Below are 7,564 nucleotides of genomic sequence, written 5' to 3'. Positions count from 1 at the left end.
AAAATCACATCGACGCCATGCTACTGGTTGAAACGCACCTCACAAGCAGATACAACTTTCATATAAGAGGTTATACCTTCCACCGCACAGATCATCCAGATGGTAAAGCCCACGGCGGGACCGGCATCCTCATCAGAGAACGCATCAAACACCATTTTCACCAAAGGTTTGCAACAAATTACTTGGAAGCTACGTCCATAAAAGTGCAGTCAGGTAACGGCAACCTTTGCATTGCTGCTGTCTACTGCACACCTCGCTTTACAATCTCTGAAGGTCAATTCATGGATTTTTACAACTCTCTTGGAGATCGATTTATAGCTGCAGGAAATTACAACGCCAAGCATACGCATTGGGGATCCCGCCTCGTGACCCCCAAGGGAAGACAACTGTATAACGCTCTCATAAATGTGAGAAATAAACTGGACTACGTTTCCCCTGGTAGCCCCACATATAGGCCCGCAGACCCCAGAAAGATACCCGATCTAATTGACTTCGCGGTGACTACTAAAAACATCCCACGCAATTTAATAAACGCCAAGGCCCTTCCAGACCTTTCTTCAGATCACTCGCCGCTGTTGATAGCCCTCCTTCAAAGCCCAGAAACTACGGATCGCCCCGATAGGCTGACGTCGCACAGAACCAATTGGATGAAATACATAAAGTATGTGAGTTCCCACATTGAGCTAGCCCCCCAGCTCAATACTGAAACCGACATCGACTCCTTCACCTCCGCACTGGAAAAGGTACTTGTGACTGCAGCCAGAATCTCAACACCACAACAGACGGATGTGCAAAAAATCAAATTCAAAACGAACCAGCAAATTGAACAGCTTATCCAAGAAAAGAGGCGTCTGCGACGGGCGTGGCAAACCAATAGATCGCCATGCTCAAAGCAACGTCTAAATGAAGCCACACGCAAACTAAGCCGGGCCCTGAAGCAAGATGCCGAAAAAGCACAATTAAGATATATTGAAAAACTCCCGCCAACCAGCACAAAGCATCCCTTATGGAGAGCTCACCCAAATTTAAGCTCACCGGCTGAAACCATCACCCCGATAAGAAAGTCATCTGGTTGCTGGGCCCGCAGCGACAAAGACAGAGCCGAAACTTTTGCCGCACATCTCCAGGGCGTTTTCCAGCCGAACCCTGCTGCAAATCCATTTGAACTACCGCAAATCCACACTGAAACGGAATCTACTCCAGCATCATTTCGTCCGAACGAAATAACGAAGGTCATCAGGGAACTGAAGCCGAAAAAGGCTCCCGGCGATGACCTAATAACTCAAAAAATGATAATTGAACTTCCGAATTGTGCTATTGAGGTCATCTGTAAAATCTTCAATGGGATCATAAGTCTCGGCCATTACCCAACAAAATGGAAAAAATCTATAATTATAATGATACCGAAGCCCGGAAAAGACCACACGATTCCGTCATCTTACCGACCAATAAGTCTACTATCATGCTTGTCCAAGTTATTTGAAAAATGCCTACTAAAGCGCATAATTCCTTATCTGGGAGCTCACAACATCATCCCAGCTCATCAATTTGGCTTCAGAGAAAAACATGGAACTATCGAGCAAGTTAACAGAATAACATCAGAAATTCGCACAGCCTTCAAGCATCGAGAATATTGCAGCGCGATATTTCTCGACGTTTCTCAAGCATTCGACCGCGTCTGGCTCAACGGCCTCATGCACAAAATAAAAACACTTTTGCCGGTATACACACACAAATTACTTGAGTCGTATCTCTACAACAGAGTCTTCGCAGTGAGGTGCAACGCAACAACATCCGGCACCTATTCAATCGAAGCTGGAGTCCCACAAGGAAGCGCACTTGGGCCTACCCTATTTGTCCTATACACAGCGGATATCCCCACAGGCGACCAGCTAATATTATCCACTTTCCTTGATGACACTGCGATCCTCAGCCGCTCCAGATGCCCAGTCCGTGCAACAGCCCAGCTCGCCAACCACCTCAAGGTAGTCGAGAAGTGGCTATCTGACTGGCGTATCAAAATAAATGAACAAAAGTGTAAGCATATAACGTTCACTCTCAACAGACAAACATGCCCCCCGCTCTACCTGAACAGCACACTGATCCCCGAAGTCAACGTGGTAACGTACCTGGGCGTCCACCTGGACAGACGCCTAACATGGCGAAGACATATTGAATGCAAGAAACTTCATCTAAAACTAAAAGCCAGCAGCCTCCACTGGCTCATAAACTCCCGATCGCCCCTGTGTCTGGACTACAAGGTCCTGCTCTACAACTCCACACTAAAGCCAATATGGACGTATGGCTCCCAGCTCTGGGGGAACGCGTGCAGTACCAATCTAGATAACATACAGCGCGCCCAATCAAAAATCCTGAGAACTATCACTGGGGCACCATGGTATATTCGCAACGAACACATCCACAGGGATCTCGGCATTCCTGCAGTTAAGAACGAAATAGAAAAACAAAAAGCGTCCTACAAGGAAAAACTCTCCACCCATCCAAATCCTTTAGCAAGGGACTTGATACGAGTTTCCAGAAGAAGCCGCCTACTACGTAACGACCATCCAACCCAGCCATAATTAGTCAGGGCCATTTACTCTGTACCAGTCTCATGACTGCTAGTTAGGTAGTATTGTAAGATTTGATACATTTATTGTTAGTCTCATAAATGAGAAAATTCAATAAATAAAAGCAAAGCCTATAAAAAAAAAAAAAAAAAAAAAGAATACCGAGGTTCTGGATTGCCTCCTTGGTTCTGTCTTCAGGAGTCCGCCGCCCATAATAAACCCCAATGGTTAAGCCAGCTTCCTTCAAGAGTTCCGCAACTTCCAGAAGTGCCTCCAAATTATCTTCAACAAGTCGCCCAGGTACACGAACACCTCCTCCCTCAACTTCTGTGTGATCACTTTGTGCATTAAGGGGGTTTCCTGAATTAGGAGGCCAAAAAAATCGATTTTTTTTATTGCTTAAATCGATAGATAAACTATCTAAGAATATACCACAAAAATTTCAGAAGCCAATTCGAAGTATTTTCGAAGATACAGAGATGAAAGCAAAGGAGCGCCGAGCAGGTTTGCAGGCGCTTGGCGAACTTTGAAGCGCGTTTTCTCCACTTTTCATTTTTACGATTCTTTCGAATTGGCGGGAAAGATAACAAAAAAACTAATTGACCGATTGAAACGAATAAAGGCTTATTCTCTTTAGAATTAAATTCTCTTCTATTTGAACTAAAACGGTTGTTGAAAACCGCTTTTTATATTTTTTACAGCATGTTAAAGTCAATATTTTATCCCGAAAAATGAAATTTTGACTTTAACATGCTGTAAAAAATATAAAAAGCGGTTTTCAGACAGTTGAGGAGGGGGTATCATAGTATTATATTTGGGGAAAAATTCTTACTCGGGTCGCCGAGTCGCGTACCGGCAGCCATGCCGCGACGGACGCTTATGGAAAAAATATATATGAATATGAGAATCTATAACGCATATGTATGGCTACGTTCTGACACGATCGTAGCTAGCCCTGGTGGTGAAAACTTTACGCGTGTGCCCGAAATACTCACGGCCGGCACTGTCGCGGCCAATCCTGCCCAGAAATCCTTCTACGAAAATACCCGGTGTACTCACGGTCGACATTAACGGAGGTAATACTGGTGGCCACAAATATTGCCACAGGCCCGGAATTTCTCTGTCACACGCGAAATATTAATATATTTAAATGTCTAGGTAGCGCTTCGATATTTAATTCGTAGCCAGCTGCTAATACTACCGCTATCTTGCGCCATACTCTTGGTTCTTCTCCTTTTCCGACTATTTCTTTGCTATAAACCCCGTTCTTCCAGCTAAAACCATTCCGGGTCAATAACCTTTTTATCGGAAGGCGTTGCATGGATATTACCCTCTCTTACGGTCACACTTGAGAGTGATGCCTTGTGTAAAATCGAAAAGTTCGCGCCGGGCTCAGGTTCTAAGAGTCCCGGGGCACCACAACCGACGATTGTAAGTTCCACCGAATAAGTAACACTGGCGGCGGGAGCAACAACAGTTGAAACAAAAGAAATAGGCAGACAAAACGAATTCAATGTCTTTATGATTAAATGTTAAAAATTAAAATTCATGCATTCCCCATATGTATATTTGGATAGTAGTTTGGGCTTTGTATTTGTTAATTTAATAAAATTATGAACTTAAGGAATACGTATGTATTTGTATATTGTTTAATTTGAACATCCAAGTTGGGAAAAATAGGACAACAGCAGCACACTGGCGAAGCTATGGCTTAAGCAGAGAGCTGGAGTAACGTTGAAGCGCGTGACAACAGTGGTCACAGTGCATCTGTGTGCACGAGTGAAGTATCAGCGGCTGTGAGCAGGAACAACAACTACAAATAGAAACGAATTGATTTTTGTGCGATGATTCAACCTAGGGGCATACAGTGACAGTATCGGGTGAGCCCTTTCCAATTATTTTTTGATTTTGGAGCTGAATGAGTTTAAGAGCAATTTGCAAAGTTTGGCAAAAGTACAGATTTCTAAATTCAGCCTGAAAATTCTATTTCATGTAATTTTGTAATTTTTTGTGGACATCTTCATTCATATTGCAGAAATAAATAGAACAGTGCAGAGGTGTCCTTACAGACATAGTGTGGACGTAAAGTTATTAAATAATGATATGTTAGATTCCAATGTAGTTCGCCCATCTTCCTTTCCATTTTTAAGCCCTGTGCTACGATTGGTTGTTTATAGACTATCGAGAACAAAATTCGAACATGGTTTCGGACAGTATCCTTTGCCGCTTATATCAGACTCTGTGAAGGAAAAATTTCTCAAGCTTAAATCGGGTAATGTGGTATTTTCTTCTACCTTCATCATGCAATTGTTAAGGCGTTTGGAGTTTAGAATAATTGTTTGCGATAGTTTACATAGAGGACGTGTTAATCAACGCAAATTCGGAAGAATAGGCTTTCCGAAGATTGGAGGTTGTGTTAGATGTGTTGACTGTACCAGGGTTCTCAGCTTACCTTGCAAAATGTGGGTTTCTCGAACCTACTACGCAGTATCTGGGCTATGAGGTGCGCGGTGGAAAAATCAGACCCATTTCCTAGAAAATCCTTACGTAAAAACCCGTTGAAAGCAATTAGAGACCGTCGTAAGACCATTTATTGAATTGGCGTGTTATTTTCAAAAACTTGTGCCTTGATTCTCCCAGATCATGAAACAGATTCTTCAACTTCAAGAATCTTTAAGTGGAACGACGATTTTCAGAAATCGGAATGAACTTTTTAAATATTATGAGCCTTTAATCGATATTTGTTGATACGCAACATCCGATAAAATTATATGCAGATGTAAGCTTTTGTGGATATGGTGCAATGCTAATACACTTAAGGGTCCATTCTGGTTAGATACGTAAAAAAAAACAATTTTTTTGTCTTTTTCGTTAGCTACAAGTGTCTAGAATATCATACTAAAAGTGCAAATCGAAATACGTAATAGTTTAAAAGTTATGAGCCGCCCGAATCAAATCAGGTACAGAGCGTACATAAAATCTTAAACGCTTTTTCTGGAAAACTACATTTTTCGAGCTGGCGACCGTCATATCTCAGTCAATTTTTATACCCTTGCCGGGTATTATAACTTCAGTCAGAAGTTTGCAACGCAGTGAAGTAGACCTTTCCGACCCTATAAAGTATATATATTCTTGAATCAGCATCAACAGCCGAATCGATCTAGCCATGTCCGTCTGTCCGTCCGTCTGTCCGTTTCTACGCAAACTAGTCCCTCAGTTTTAAAGTTATCTGAATAAGACTTTGCACATAGTCTTCTATATAGTCTCACTGCTATATATGTCGGAACGGGCCGGATTGGACGACTATATCATATAGCTGTCATACAAAAGTTCGATAAATTTTTAGAAAAAATATTAATTTGGCTGTTTTTCAAGATTTTTGCATCATTTTTGAGATATGCAAATTTTGTATTATTTTACAGTTTTGATTCTAATTTAATGAAAATCGGACAACTATATCATACAGCTGCCATAGGAACGATCGGGAAATTAATAGGACAAAAATTAAAACCGTTGTTTTTCAACGTATTTTCATCTACTCTGAGATATAAGCTTTTGTTATTGTTGAGCTACTGAGCCTTTTCAATAGCTTTTGAAACCGTCGAAGTCTTTGTGACCAAAAAAATACGCACTTGGTTTAACTTTAGAAATTAAGTACAATATTTATTATATCACTAAGTTTTAATTGTTTAACAGCAGGGGTGAGCCGAATTGCCGCTGTGGATATTTATGACCCAAAGTGGTCCGAAAAAAATTACGAAAAATAATTGAGGCTGATCGCTTTCAAGCATAGACGAAGACTGAGAAAATAAGTTTTTTGCTGCAGTTAGCGGGAAGCTGTGCAACGTTACGGAATAGAAAGAGAGAGTGATGAAATTTATGTTATGCAGAAGGCAGGAAAAGAGGCACAGCTTTGCTACGCAGAGCAAATTTATTGTTGTTGTTGGGCAGCTTGGACATCAGGTGTGGGTTGCATAACCAAACACTTATTATTTCAGAATTTTGGTATACATTTTATGAAAATAGGACAACTATATCATATAGCTGCCATAGGAACGATCGGTAAATGTAGAGAAAATGTAAAGCTGGGAATGTAAAACTGTAACTGTCAAACTGTAAACATAATAAGTATAGGTAAAATGTAATGGAACTCTGTTTTGTGTGTGTTTTCAGCATTATAATTTATAATATAAATATCAAAACCAATCTGCAAGGCTATACAAACTTCGGCGTGCCGAAGTTAGCTTCCTTTCTTGTTAACCATGTAATAGACTACAGTTACATAGATAGCTTATATATTGAATTTTGTATCAACAATGACGTGAAGAAAATTTTTAGAAAAACGATAAAAAAAAATTTTTTAACGCCGCCATTACATTTTTTGTTTCAGTCGATTTTTATGTCTTGCAGAAGAGTCGCTAGAGGGCACAGTGGCCGATTTGGCTGTTCTAGCGGCAGAAATGGAATTTCGTAAAAAGTAACGATAAATTTACCAAGTTTGAAATTTTTATCAAATCTTTACCTAAAAAGAAATTAAACTTTACACCTTTAATTTAATTTAATTTTGTATTTTTATTAAACATTTTTTTTTTAACTTTTAATTTTTTTTTTTTAATTCTTAATTTATTTTTTTTAATATTGAATGAGTTTGTATTTTGTTTTTAAAGATGTTTTTTAAAAAAAAGCTACAAACAAATATATTTCAATTTTCCGATTGTGAATCGGAATTTTCTTCTTGAATATGTAGTCTACAAGTAGATTTTGACCTTTAATGTCAAATGAAACTGCTTTGCTCGAACTATTAGCCGCACTTTTGTTTAAACTTGTTATTAGTGGATCCGACGATACCAACAATAAGTGCAAAAGATCCTTCATTGTGTTAGACCGAGAGTTTTTGCGAGTATCGTTCAAGCGAAAATTTCTTATGTAATGTTTGCTGAAAATATCCTAAACTTTAGCAGGGGCACGTAAGGGCAGCTGATCTTGGTTAATTT

The sequence above is a fragment of the Drosophila kikkawai genome, chromosome 3R (assembly GCF_030179895.1).
Source record: "Drosophila kikkawai strain 14028-0561.14 chromosome 3R, DkikHiC1v2, whole genome shotgun sequence".
NCBI lineage: Eukaryota > Metazoa > Arthropoda > Insecta > Diptera > Drosophilidae > Drosophila > Drosophila kikkawai.
This window is presented reverse-complemented; position numbering follows the sequence as displayed.